The sequence below is a fragment of the Erythrolamprus reginae genome, chromosome 6 (genome assembly GCF_031021105.1).
Source record: "Erythrolamprus reginae isolate rEryReg1 chromosome 6, rEryReg1.hap1, whole genome shotgun sequence".
Lineage (NCBI taxonomy): Eukaryota > Metazoa > Chordata > Lepidosauria > Squamata > Dipsadidae > Erythrolamprus > Erythrolamprus reginae.
Window position 1 is genome coordinate 83,733,099 of NC_091955.1, and position 15,119 is coordinate 83,748,217.

The following is a 15,119-nucleotide window of genomic DNA, read 5'->3' on the forward strand; positions in this document are numbered from 1 at the left end:
AATGTCGTTTGGCGGGACCCAGGGGAAGAGCCTTCTCTGTGGCGGCCCCGACTCTCTGGAACCAACTCCCCCCAGATATCAGAGTTGCCCCCACCCTCCTTGCCATTCGCAAGCTCCTTAAAACCCACCTCTGTCATCAGGCATGGGGGAACTGAGATATTCCTTTCCCCCTAGACTTATAAAATTTATGCATGGTATGTCTGTTTCTGGTTTTCTGTTTATAAAAAATTTTGGGTTTTCCTTTTATCGTGTGGTGTGTGTCTTCCTGGACTAATTACCCTGTAATTACGGGCGGTTGAAACACGCCGGCAGAACATATACCAACACTTTGAATTGCATCCAGAAACCAATTGGCAGACAATGCAGTCTGCAGAATGTTGGAGAGATATGTACCTGTCCATGACTGCTCATGCGGCTACGTTCTGCACAATTTGCAGTTTCTGAATGCTCTTCAAAGGTAGCCCCATGTAGAGAACATTGCAGTAGTCGAACATCAAGATGATAAGGGCATGAGTGACTGTGAGCAAAGACTCCCTGTCTAAATAGGGCCGCAATTGGTGCACAATCTGGAGGGTTTTCTTTTTAAAAAAAAAAAATAAACTGGCAGTTCTGTGTTAGCAAAAACTTCAGAAGAGAAGGATTTAGGGATAGTGATTTCTGACAGTCTCAAAATGGGTGAGCAGTGTGGTCGGGTGGTAGGAAAAGCAAGTAGGATGCTTGGCTGCATAGCTAGAGGTATTATAAGCAGGAAGAGGGAGATTGTGATCCCCTTATATAGAGCGCTGGTGAGACCACATTTGGAATACTGTGCTCAGTTGTGGAGACCTCACCTAAAAAAAGATATTGACAAAATTGAACGGGTCCAAAGATGGGCTACAAGAATGGTGGAAGGTCTTAAGCATAAAACGTATCAGGAAAGACTTCATGAACTCAATCTGTACAGTCTGGAGGACAGAAGGAAAAGGGGGGACATGATCGAAACATTTAAATATGTCAAAGGGTTAAATAAGGTCCAGGAGGGAAGTGTTTTTAATAGGAAAGTGAACACAAGAACAAGGGGACACAATCTGAAGTTAGTTGGGGGAAAGATCAAAAGCAACATGAGAAAATATTATTTTACTGAAAGAGTAGTAGATCCTTGGAACAAACTTCCAGCAGACGTGGTTGGTAAATCCACAGTAACTGAATTTAAACATGCCTGGGATAAACATAGATCCATTGTAAGATAAAATACAAAAAATAGTATAAGGGCAGACTAGATGGATCATGAGGGGTTTTTTTCTGCGGTCAGTCTTCTATGTCAGTGATTTTCAACCTTTTGTGAGCCGTGGCACATTTTTTACATTTACGAAACCCTGGGGCACATTGAGGGGGGGGGGGGTTGTTTAAAAAAAGTTTGGACAAAAAAAATTCTCTCTCTTCCTCCCCTTCACTCTATTTCTTTCTCCCTCCTTTCTCTCCTGTCCTTCCTCTTTCTTTCTCTCTCTCTCCATCCCTCTTTCTTTCTCTTCCTTCCTTCCTCTTTTTTTTGCTCTCTTTCTCTCTCCCTCTATGTCTCTCTCTCTCCTTCCCTCCCTCTCTTTCTCTCTCTTTCTCTCTTTCCTTCTCTTGTTCTCTTTCTCGCTCTCTTGCTTTCTTTCTCTCTTGTTCTCTTTCTCTTTTTCTTTCTTTCTCTCTATTGCTTTCTCTCTTGTTCTCTTTTTCTCTCTTGCTTTCTCTCTCTCTTGTTCTCTTTCTCTCTCTTTCTTTCTTTCTCTCTTGTTCTCTTTCTCTCTCTCTTGCTTTCTTTCTCTCTTGTTCTCTTTCTCTCTCTCTCTCACTCTTTCTCTCTCTTGCTTTCTCTCTCTCTTGCTTTCTTTCTCTCTTTTTTGCTTTCTTTATCTCTGAGCTTCGCGGCACACCTGAGCATGTCTCGCGGCACACTAGTGTGCCACGGCACACTGGTTGAAAAACACTGTTCTATGTTTCTAAATACCGTATTTTTTGAAGTATAAGACACACCTTAGTTTTGGGGGAGGAAAATAGTGGAAAAAATTCCCCTATTTTAGATATTCATCTGGCTAGCATCCTTAGTCTGGTCAGCTTCAGCATATTATTTTATCCCCTGGTTATAGCTGGAAAAAAATCTTCGAAGGGAGTTGGAATGAAAACAAGCCTGCAAAGACTTAGGGCTAGGAAAAAAAACACTACTTCAGAGGAAGTAGGAGTAAAAAAATGCTGCAAGCCGGGAAGATCATTAGCACTTGGTTAGCGCTGAAAAAAATCTTTTCCAGAGGGAGTAGGAAGGCAAACAAGGCTGAAAAGACTTAGGGCTGGGGGAAAAAAACTTCTTTGGATGGAGTAGGAAGCTGGGAATATCCTACGGAAATAGACTAACAATCCTGGGCCTAGAAAGCCTAGAACTACGGCGCCTAAAACACGATTTGAGTATGGCCCACAAGATCATATGCTGCAACATCCTACCAGTCAATGACTACTTCAGCTTCAACCGCAACAACACAAGAGCACGCAACAGATTCAAACTTAATACGAACCGCGCCAAACTTGACTGTAAAAAATATGATTTCAACAATCGAGTTATCGAAGCGTGGAACTCACTACCGGACTCAATTGTGTCAACCCCTAACCCCCATCACTTCTCCCTTTCTTTTCCTTTTCTCCCAAACTCTTCCAAATATTTCTATTGGATTGTTACTTTTTTTTTTTTGACCTTCAATGAAAAAACCAGGAACGGGACCCGTGACATTTACCTTGAACAACTGAACGCCAATGCAAGCAAACATGAACTGCAACAAGGTGGTCACGATCACAATATTCCCTATGGTTCGTATAGCTACAAATACGCATTGAACCACGTGCTGCAAATAAAAATCAGAATTAAAAACAAGCTGAATTTTTCACTTTTGAGTCGTTTAAACTCTTGCTTTCTTTCTCTCTTGTTCTCTTTCTCTTTTTCTTTCTTTCTCTCTATTGCTTCCTCTCTTGTTCTCTTTTTCTCTCTTGCTTTCTCTCTCTCTTGTTCTCTTTCTCTCTCTTTCTTTCTTTCTCTCTTGTTCTCTTTCTCTCTCTCTTGCTTTCTTTCTCTCTTGTTCTCTTTCTCTCTCTCTCTCACTCTTTCTCTCTCTTGCTTTCTCTCTCTCTTGCTTTCTTTCTCTCTTTTTTGCTTTCTTTATCTCTGAGCTTCGCGGCACACCTGAGCATGTCTCGCGGCACACTAGTGTGCCACGGCACACTGGTTGAAAAACACTGTTCTATGTTTCTAAATACCGTATTTTTTGAAGTATAAGACACACCTTAGTTTTGGGGGAGGAAAATAGTGGAAAAAATTCCCCTATTTTAGATATTCATCTGGCTAGCATCCTTAGTCTGGTCAGCTTCAGCATATTATTTTATCCCCTGGTTATAGCTGGAAAAAAATCTTCGAAGGGAGTTGGAATGAAAACAAGCCTGCAAAGACTTAGGGCTAGGAAAAAAAACACTACTTCAGAGGAAGTAGGAGTACAAAAATGCTGCAAGCCGGGAAGATCATTAGCACTTGGTTAGCGCTGAAAAAAATCTTTTCCAGAGGGAGTAGGAAGGCAAACAAGGCTGAAAAGACTTAGGGCTGGGGGAAAAAAACTTCTTTGGATGGAGTAGGAAGCTGGGAATATCCTACGGAAATAGACTAACAATCCTGGGCCTAGAAAGCCTAGAACTACGGCGCCTAAAACACGATTTGAGTATTGCCCACAAGATCATATGCTGCAACATCCTACCAGTCAATGACTACTTCAGCTTCAACCGCAACAACACAAGAGCACGCAACAGATTCAAACTTAATACGAACCGCGCCAAACTTGACTGTAAAAAATATGATTTCAACAATCGAGTTATCGAAGCGTGGAACTCACTACCGGACTCAATTGTGTCAACCCCTAACCCCCATCACTTCTCCCTTAGACTCTCCACGATTGACCTCTCCAAGTTCCTAAGAGGCCAGTAAGGGGCGTACATAAGTGCACTGGTGTGCCTTTCGTCCCCTGTCCAATTGTCTTTCCTTTCTTTCACCTATCATATATATTCTCTTTCTTTCATATATTCTCTCCTCTAAGTTCCCTTTTACCCTTATATATATTACCCCATGTCTATTTTTCTTCCTATGTATTTGTGTATTGGACAAATGAATAAATAAATAAAAAATAAAAGATTGTTAGCAGCTCGTTATGCCTGGATAAAAAAAACTTCAAAAAAAGCTAAATTCTGAGTATAAAAGGCAACAAAATGTTCAGCCTCTTCTATGGAGGAAATATATATATATATAAAAGGAAAATAAATAGAAGAGTCAGAGGGCTGTGCAGAATAGCAAGCCTGCAATTCGTATCTAAGCTCTCCTGCTCCCCCCAACCCTTAAATTCTGTGTAGATATGTCGTGCCCTCGCAGCAGTTCAGCCCTGCTAGTATTTCAAAGAGTTTAATCAGCAGAACGAGATGATCCCATCACAAATACGCAGGCTGCGTGCTTGGCACTCTGCTCTGTGCTTTCTGCTCCTGATGCGTACAGTACATCTCAGAAGCAAAGCGCTATTGGCAATGATAAAGCCGCGGTAGTTGAAGGGAGAATGTTTCTCAACAGGTATATTGACGAACGGTAGCTAACGTTTTGTCCCTCCTGAGCAGTACAGGCGGGTTTTAAACTACAAAAGGGGTGAATTAGACCTGTATAGTTTGACATGCATAATTTGAAGTGTTCTTAGTACAATATGTTCAGGATCAGGATGAAATGCTTTTTTTCTTGTTTGCAAAGAAATACATTTGTGCACACCTCTCATTAGCTAAGGATACGTAATCTCGTAAAGGCACTTATTGTTGTTATTATTATTATTATTTATTATTTATTTATTATTTATTTATTATTTATTTATTATTTATTATTTATTTTTTATTAATTTCTTATTTCTTATTTCTTATTTCTTATTTCTTATTTCTTATTTCTTATTTCTTATTTCTTATTTCTTATTTCTTATTTCTGTTTGTTTGTTTGTTTGTTTGTTTGTTTGACTTGTATGCTGCCCCTCTCTAGAGACCTGGGGCGGCTCACAACATACGATACAAAACAATATATGTACAAATCTAATCATTAAAACTATGACTAAAATCCCATTATCTTAAAAAATAATTAATATTTCACAATCATATCCACACATAACATTTAATGGTCAGAAGGGAGGGGTGTACTAGCTACCGCATGCCTGGTGACCTAGATGGGTGTTAAGAATCTTGCGAAAGGCGAGAAGGGTAGGGGAAGTTCGAATCTCTGGAAAGAACTGATTCCAGAGGGCCGGGGCTGCCACAGAGAAGGCTCTTCCCCTAGGCCCTGCCAGACGACATTGTCTGGTCGACAGGACCTGGGACCTGATCGGCCTCTGGGATGTATGTGGCAGATTTACTCCGAGTCCTCGGAGAGGGGCGGCATACAAATCTAATAAATTATTATTATTATTATTATTATTATTATTATTATTATTACTCTTTTCTTAACCCAGTGCTTCTCAAATAGTGGGGTTCCCCCCCTATGGGGGGCATGGAGTGATGCCAGGAGGGGTGCATGACCCTGGGGGAACATGCTTTCTTTTGCCACAGGAAGTAAGTGTTTTTCCACTGAACAATAGCACATAGCAGGAGAGATGAAGTGCAGATAACCAACCCTTAAAAGACACATAGAAACATAGAAACATAGAAGACTGACGGCAGAAAAAGACCCCATGGTCCATCTAGTCTGCCCTTTTACTATTTCCTGTATTTTATCTTACAATGGATATATGTTTATCCCAGGCATGTTTAAATTCGGTTACTGTGGATTTACCAACCACGTCTGCTGGAAGTTTGTTCCAAGGATCTACTACTTTTTCAGTGAAATAATATTTTCTCATGTTACTTTTGATCTTTCCCCCAGCTAACTTCAGATTGTGTCCCCTTGTTCTTGTGTTCACTTTCCTGTTAAAAACACTTCCCTCCTGAACCCTATTTAACCCTTTAACATATTTAAATGTTTTGATCATGTCCCCCCTTTTCCTTCTGTCTTCCAGACTATACAGATTGAGTTCATTAAGTCTTTCCTGATACGTTTTATACTTCAGACCTTCCACCATTCTTGTAGCCCGTCTTTGGACCCGTTCAATTTTGTCAATATCTTTTTGTAGGTGAGGCCTCCAGAACTGAACACAGTACACCATGGGAAAATATTTAACAGGGATGAAAAGAAAGGAGGAGAGAGTACAGAACCCAACTTGAGGATATATTACACTGGATAGTTATAAATATATATATAAGATCAGCGGTCCCTAAAGTTATTCAAAGGATTGTTTATTACTAACTGAAAAAACAATGTGATTAAAGCTACCCTTCAGCAAAAGATTTATTAAAATTAAATGAACTTCAACTGAAAGCCTTTGGTTGGAAGACATTTCCCTGCAGGGAACCTGTTTTTCTTAACGTTAGTTCCATTAATCATGCTAGGATCATCAATCAATGCTCTCTGTTTCATATATGAATGGAAGAGAGACCATGTAAATAAAGCAAATAGGTTGGTCTGCCACCATGCTATGATGGACCCAAGTCGTATCTGAATAACCCTCCGTTTGGATACAAGAAATAAGTAAAAGTCAATTACTTTGAAATGAAAAAAATAATGCTGAGCTGTTTGAGGAAAAAATATTCGTTGGTACTGCAGCAAATGTCTTAACAGGAAGGGTTTTGATTTGCTGACATGATGTGATAACCACAGAGAAATGCGCAAAGGTGTTGCAGTGTCATATATTACTTCCTCTAGGCCAGTGCCCCCCCCCAAAAAACCTTTTGGGTACCAAGGACCAGTTCCATGCAAAAAGATTTCATTGCAGACTCGAGGGAAGGAGTGGTTTTGCATGCTTGCATCCCATGGATGGGGTTTCGCTTGTTTGCATGGTCTGGTTCAGTGAAGGGCTACCAAAATTGTTACTACCACGCTGTGAGCGTGGCTTATGCAGGATGCCCTGCATTTTCTTTCAGCTTTCAGTGCAAATTGGGTGCTCTGGGGTGGAGCTCCATTTTCGCTACCCAACTACGTTCCCCCCTGTGCGGGTAGCAGCCCAATCCTGGTCTGGTTGCGGGCACACCACGGACAGATGATAATTTGAGGGCGGGGCATTACAGATCCCTGCCCCAGGCCACCTAAGTGGGATGCCTTAAACTCATTATGAAATTTGGCAGCAGAGAAAGAAAGGGAGTCCTTAGCTTAGAAAATTAAGTTTGATGGGAGACACATTTCCAATTGAAGCCACTTTCAGTTTCAGGTTGAATAATGATGATTATAATAATAAATAATAATAATAATAATAATAATAATAATAATAATAATAACAACAACAACAACAACAACAACAACAACAACAACTGCTTGGGCAAGAGACCCTACACTACTTCAGACAAATGGTTATTCAACATCTTCTTAAAAACTTGTGTTGGAGCATATGCAACTTCTGGAGGCAAGCTGTCCCACTGGTTAATTGTTCTGTCAGGAAATTTCTCCTTAGTTCTAACTTACTTCTCTCCTTGTTTAGTTTCCACCCATTGCTTCTTGTTCTACCGTCAGGTGCTTTGGAGAATAGCTTGACTCCTTCTTCTTGAGCCACTCTGAGTCTCCGGAGAGGAGTGGCATACAAGTATTATTATTATTATTATTATTATTATTATTATTATTATTATTATTATTATTATCAACCCCTGAGATACTGGAACACTGCTCATGTCTCCACTGATCCTTCTTTTCATTAAACGAGACATAACCCAGTTCCTGCAACCGTTCTTCATATGTTTTAGCCTCCAATCCCCTAATCATGGTTGTTGCTCTTCTCTGTACTCTTTCTAGAATTTCAACAAACTTTTTGCAGACAAAGGAGACAAAGAAATGGAAAGGATCTCTCAATCAATTTCTCAATCAATGCTCCAGCAGCATTGATTCTTATACAGTTACACGGTCCAATTCAAGAAAGTTTTTCTGCTCTTGTCTCTTGAATAGATTGTGTCAAAATGATTAATATGCTTTGAGGGACTTGTTAAATAATTGAAATGGGATGTTTTTAGGTTGGCATGAACAAAAATAGCAAGAATCAAAGATCCAACCCCTATAACCCAGCAGCAGCAACGGTTGTTTCCTGTTGCCAGAATTCATTGGGTAAGGGAAGGATAAATATTACAGAATGTCCACACACATTACAGTAGATTCAGGTAGTTCTCAACTTAACAACAGTTTGTTTAGTAACTGTTCTGCCGGGCTCTCTGATAGGAGCGTCCCAAAAATTCAAGGATACAAATTTCAGACACACACACGTTTGAAAATTCAAAACAATGTTCTTTATCACAAAAGTCAAAATAAACTAAGCACTCTTTTTGTATTGCAAAGAGCACTCTTCCCAAAACAACCGGGTAGTCTGTACAATTTCCCTTAAGCAGTCATTAAGTACTTAGCCAGCAGCTGTGGAGAAACTTCACACCCCTTCTTCTTACAACGAAGGGAGACACACACACACACGCTGCTCTGCTTTGGTTTCAAAGGCGTGAAAAAGCAACAAAGTCCAGAACACAAGATTCCTGACGAAACTGCAACAGATATTCTTCCACAATGGCCAAACCCACATGCTGCTATTTATAGCAGCAGCCCTAATTACTGGAGCCCCACACAAACACAAGTGGCCTCCCTTATTTCCTGTAATATGTTCTTACTTGGTCTCTTCTACGCATAATTCTGCGCTTGCATGGGTCCAACATGTCATCATCTGAAGCTATAGAAGATAAGGAGGATTGACTGCCTTGGCTGTGTGCCAAGCCCTCCTCTGCCGAGTCACTCCCACCTTCTTCTTCATCCAAGGAAACTAAACTCTGATCTGATTCTGTTGGCAATAACACAGGTCTGCGACATGTTGAATTTTCCCCTGCATCCACCTCCCCATTCCCTGGGGCAGGAGCTGGGCCAGAGCCAACCACAACAGTAACCATTTGAAGTTACAACAGTACTGGAAAAAGTGACTTATGACTGTTTTTCACACTTACGACCATTATGACATCCCCATGGCCACTTGAGCAAAACTTAGGTGCTTGGCAATTTATTCATATTTATGATAGCTGGCGTGTCCTAAGGTCATGTGAATACCTTTTGTGACTGCCTAACAAGCAAAGCCAGTGGGGACGTTGGATTGATTTAACAACCATGTTACTAACAACTGCAGTGATCCATTTAACAACTGTGGCAAAGAAAACTCACTTAGCAAATTGCAAGAACACTCAGACTTATATACCGCTTCACGGTTCTTTTACAGCCCTCTCTAAGCAGTTTACAGAGTCAGCCTACTGCCCCCAACAATCTGCGTCTTCATTTTACCCACCTAGGAAGGAGGGAAGGCTGAGTCAATCTTGAGGCAGTGAGACTCGAACTGTCACATTGCTGGCAACTGGCAGACAGCAGAAGTAGCCTGCAGTATTGCATTCTAACCACTATACCAATAAAACATTGCATTTGCAAAGGATAGGGCTAGAGGAAATCCACCCTGACTGCTCTTTAGAAGGCCAGATCCTGAAGATGAAACTCAAATATTTTGGCCACCTAATGAGAAGGAAGTACTCACTGGAGAATAGCCCAATGCTGGGAAAGATTGAGGGCAAAAGAAAGGGGCAACAGAACGTGGTGGCTGGGTGGAGTCACTGAAGCAGTTTATGAAACATATTATATTAACTGAATTAAATTTTGCAGATAATAATTGTCTTATTCTATACATTTTTATACTTCAGGGGTTACAAAAAACCAACAGCACACCACAGTATCTTCTGATAAAATTAATCATATTTTTATCTATCTACCTACCTACCTACCTATCTACCGATCTATCGACAGTATCTATCTATCTATCTACAGTATCTATCTATCTATCTATCTATCTATCTATCTATCTACCTACCTACCTACCTACTGTATCTACCTACCTACCTACCGTATCTACCTACCTACCTATCCATCCATCCATCCACCCACCCACCCACCCACCCACCCACCTATCTATCTATCTACACTATCTATCTATCTATCTATCTATCTATCTATCTATCTATCTATCTATCTATCTATCTATCTATCTATCTATCTACAGTATCTATCTATCTATCTATCTACAGTATCTATCTATCTATCTATCTATCTATCTATCTACACTATCTATCTATCTATCTATCTACACTATCTATCTATCTATCTATCAATCAATCAATCAATCTAGGCGGCATAGAAGTCTAATTAATATCTCATATCTTTAGTTTTAATCTGAAAAGAAATTCATTTGCTAAATAAACGATCTTTTGAACTGCCCACTGCTTTGAATTTTCCATGCAAAGGTCAAAATTTATTTACTGGAAATACAGAAATAATAAACTTCCACATCAGATGCCCTGCTGGTAATGAATGTGGATTTCAGAAAGAACCCAAAGGATGCTGAAGAATGGGGTTTTTTAAGAGAGCAACCCTCACATTTAGATTATATTCTATGACTTGGGTAAGAGTATTTACAAAAATATGCAGCATGTGTAACTTACCTTCTGTAATAAGAGAGAGCCAGAATATTTTGTGACAATATAATATAAATCCTCACCAAAGGAGTCAGCCCAGGACTTCACTCTATGCAAAGGGGGAGAAAACACAACATAGTCACTAGTTATTTCCATGTCTCTATGAGTGTTCATGGGGGTCAGGATGGCAGCTCCATCCTTGCAATCAAAGCTCCATTCCGACTAAACAATGTTGTCTGACGGGCCCCAGGGGAAGAGCCTTCTCTGTGGCGGCCCCGGCCCTCTGGAATCAACTCCCCCCAGAGATTAGAACTGCTCCCACCCTCCTTGTTTTCTGTAAACTACTTAAGACGCACCTATACCGCCAGGCCTGGGGGATTTGAGACAACTTTCCCCCAGGCTTATTATAATTTATGTTTGGTATGTATGTGCTGTTTGGTTTTTAATTATGATAGGGTTTTTAGTTTTTTTTAATATTAGATTTGTGCCAGTATAATACTGTTTTTATCGTTGTTGTGAGCCGCCCCGAGTCTTCGGAGAGGGGCGGCATACAAATCTAATAAATTATTATTATTATTCTTTTTACATGTACACTGCTCAAAAAAATAAAGGGAACAATTAAACAACACAATATAACTCCAAGTAAATCAAACTTCTGTGAAATCAAACTGCCCACACAGGAAGCAACACTGATTGACAATCAATTTCACATGCTGTGGTGCACATTCAACTTTGTACAGAACAAAGTATTCAATGAGAATATTTCATTCATTCAGATCTAGGATATGTTCTTTGAGTGTTCCCTTTACTTTTTTGAGCAGTATATCCTCTATTGATCCTTGTTAGTAGAGCTTGGTGTGTACAACTGTGGCTTTATGGATGAAGATTTATCCTACATTTTATAAATACATGTGCCTATTTAATTCAATAGGACTCTAGCCAGTAAATTATATACTACAGTACTTCAACTCCGCTCTAGACAGGGAAGCATGCAATGTGTTTAGAATTGCAGCTGGTGCTTCATAAATAGCAAAGCCTTTAACACTGTTTTAATTATCTGTGTACCATGTAAGAACAAACATTCTCTCTAGACATTCCTGTTTTCACCATCTGCACTTAAGATGAATATCAAACTAGATTTTCCTTACGTCTTCGGTTTTCTCCAGGGACAGTTTTCCTTTGTTAAGCAATACCGCGGTAGCGCAGTGGTTAGAGTGCAGTACTGCAGGCTACTTCTGCTGCCTGCCGGCTGCCTGCAGTTTAACAGTTCAAATCTCCCCAGGCTCAAGGTTGACTCAGCCTTCTATCCTTCTGAAGTGGCTAAAATGAGGTCCCAAATTATTATGGGCAATATGTTGACTCTGTAAAGAGGGCTGTAAAGCACTGTGAGGCAGTATATAAATCTAAGTGCTATTGCTGATACCATTCAGCTCAAAGAGAATTATTTTTTGTCAGTGTCACAACCTAAAACCACCCAATTCCTCAAAGGTTTCACTCTAATTTTAGTTAAATTACATTATTTAGAGCAATGGTTCTCAACCTCAGGGTTGGGACCCCTTTGGGGGTCGATTGACAATTTCACAGGGGTCGCCTAAGGCAGTGTTTCCCAACCTTGGCAACTTGAAGATATCTGGACTTCAGCTTCCAGAATTCCCCAGCCAGCGCTGGCTGGGGGATTCTGGGAGTTGAAGTCCAGATATCTTCAAGTTGCCAAGGTTGGGAAACACTGGCCTAAGGCCATGGGAAAAGAGAAATTTCCCATGGTGTTAAGAGCTAAAGCTTCTATTCTGATGCCTTGGAATATATTTTTACAATCTGACCAATCAGGCGTTTACAGTGGGGGTGTCCCTCTGACCTTCCAGCCAATCAGCCTAAAGATCTGTTGGGAGAATTGGCGCTAGACTTATAGTTGGGTGTCACCACAACAAGGGTATGAAGACCTGGCTTTGCCGGCAGACCTGGAGGCCATGAATTGTACATCTTTCATGGCCAAATTGTATTGAAGAATGATGATGATGATGATGATTATTGTTGTTGTTGTTGTTATTGTTATTATTTAGATTTGTATGCCGCCCCTCTCCGTAGACTCAGGGCGGCTTACAGCAATAATAAAAACAATGTATAACAAATCTAATATTTCAAAACTCAAAAAAATACCTTATTTAAAAAAGCAAAACATGTATGTTTTGATTGGATTGCTGAGTTGTGGGTTTTAACTGGAGTTATTGTTTTAATTTGTACTTGACTTCTTTTTATTGTTAACTGTACTTTTTTATATTATTATACGCCACCCTGAGTCCTTCAAGATTGGGTGGCCTAGAAGTCAAATAAATAAATAAATAATAAACACGAGGAATTGTATTAAGGTGTTAGAAAGGTTGAGAACCACTGATTTAGAGAATATTCTTGCTCTATTTGTGATATCAAACAAGGAGAAAATTCAGTCCTAATTGATACCTTAGTGATTTAGTACTACACAATCCTGATCTAACTGGTTTTGTTGGGATTTACTATTTTTTAAAATCAATCTTTGTGTTTGTGTGTGTGTGTGGGGGGGGGAGAAATAGCTCTTTTTTTAAAAAAAAGATGTGCTTGTCCATAGTGATTAACTATTTCAGTATTTTGCAGTTTGAAGAGCGAATCAGTCAAATTACTGTCAGACCCAGTTAGGGTCTAATATAGATAATAACCCTGGTTCACACACATCCTTTCATCCCCAGCTTATGAATGAAATGATCTTATGTTGTCACCAAGCATACCGGGATAAAAATAGGATTTCTCCACTTAAGCTGACCTTATTCAAGATATGTATAATCTCTAACAGTTTGGCACCCTTTATCTTGGGGGCAAAGTCAGCTGCTCTAGGTGTGATTAGAGTGTGTTTTAAGAGTGTCGAGTGATGCAGGCAGGCACTGGTTTGTGGTCAGCTTCCATGAAAGCCATTTCTCCCCTAGTGTTTTCCTCGCCATTATTTATTCATATTAATCACTATTTTTGAAATCAGCTTCTCTTCTGGCTGATAATAACACAGGAAAGGAAAGGAAGCCTTTGATTTTATCTGATGAAGAAGAAGGGATATCACAATTCCACCTTAGCTGTTATCTGAAAACAACCACTCTCCCACTATTTTATTTGGAAAAAGGGCAATTTAGCACCACTTGGCTTTATGTAGAAAAGAAAAAAAACAATTGCTGCCAACCTGCCTTCCATTGAGGACTTGAATACTGCATGAGTCAAAAAGAGGGCGGTGGAAATATTTACTGACCCCTCGCATCCTGGACACAAACTGTTTCAACTCCTACCCTCCAAATGTCGCTACAGAGCACTGCACACCAAGACAACTAGACACAAGAACACTTTTTCCCCCCGAATGCCATCACTCTGTTAAACAAATAATTCCCTCAACACTGTCAAACTATTTACTTCTATTTCTACTAGTTTTTTCTCATCTTTCCTATCACCCATTTCCTCCCAGTTAGGACTGTATGGCTGTAAATTGTTGCTTGTATCCTAAGAGTTTTATTAATATTGACTGTTTCTTCATTGCTTATTTGACCCCTATGACAATCATTAAGTGCTGTACCACATGATTCTTGACAAATGTATAGTTTCCTTTATGTACACTGAGAGCGTATGCACCAAAGACAAATTCCTTGTGTGTCCAATCACACTTGGCCAATAAAGAATTGAATTCTATTCTATTCTATTCTATAGTGCAGTGATCTCAAATGGCACCAATTTGTGTCTTTTACCTTTCTTTTCTGCAAGGTCACTCAACTTCATAAAGACCTTTTTTTTTTTTTTACAAGATCAGTTTGATACATGCTGCAGGTTTCGGTTCTAATTATCACAAAATAAGGAAGTTGAATTTATTATTTTTCATCCATTTCAACTCCTCCCCTGTTGATGTCATCAGCCCCCCTCCTCCTGTCCTATGAGTGACCTGAATTTTTCATTTAATACTTGGAAGAGAGACTCCTTAGCAAGGATGGATTCCGGATTGTTTTGCTGCTGGTTTGCTTAGGGCTGTGTCAATTGCACATGTGCAGGAGCAAAATCCAAGGTGGCGGCGCCCACAAACCAGCAACAACAGAACCAGATCCTGTTGTGGTTAACTCTGGCCCAGCTCCTGCCCCAAGCACTGTGGATGTGGGGGAGACATCCACATGCTGCAGGCCTGTTTTGCCTCCGGTGGAATCTGCTGGTGAAGTCTCCTCTGACCAAGAAGACATGAGTGACAGGGAGGAGGAGAGTGTGGCAGACAGCTCAGAAGGAGATCAATTATCTAGCTCCTCCTTGGATTCAGAACAAGAGTTAATGATACAGCCACGTATGCGGAGAGCGATGCACAGGCAACAACAACTGAGAGATTATTATCAAAGAAAATGAGGCCACCTGTGGTTGGGTGGGGCTCTGGTAATTAATGAGCCTGCTATAAATAGCAGCCTGTGGGTTTGGCCATTGTGGAGGATTATCTGATCTTTGTGTTTCATAACTGCTTTACTGACTTTGACCTTTTGTGTGCTGATTTTTCCCCGCTTTGAAACTAA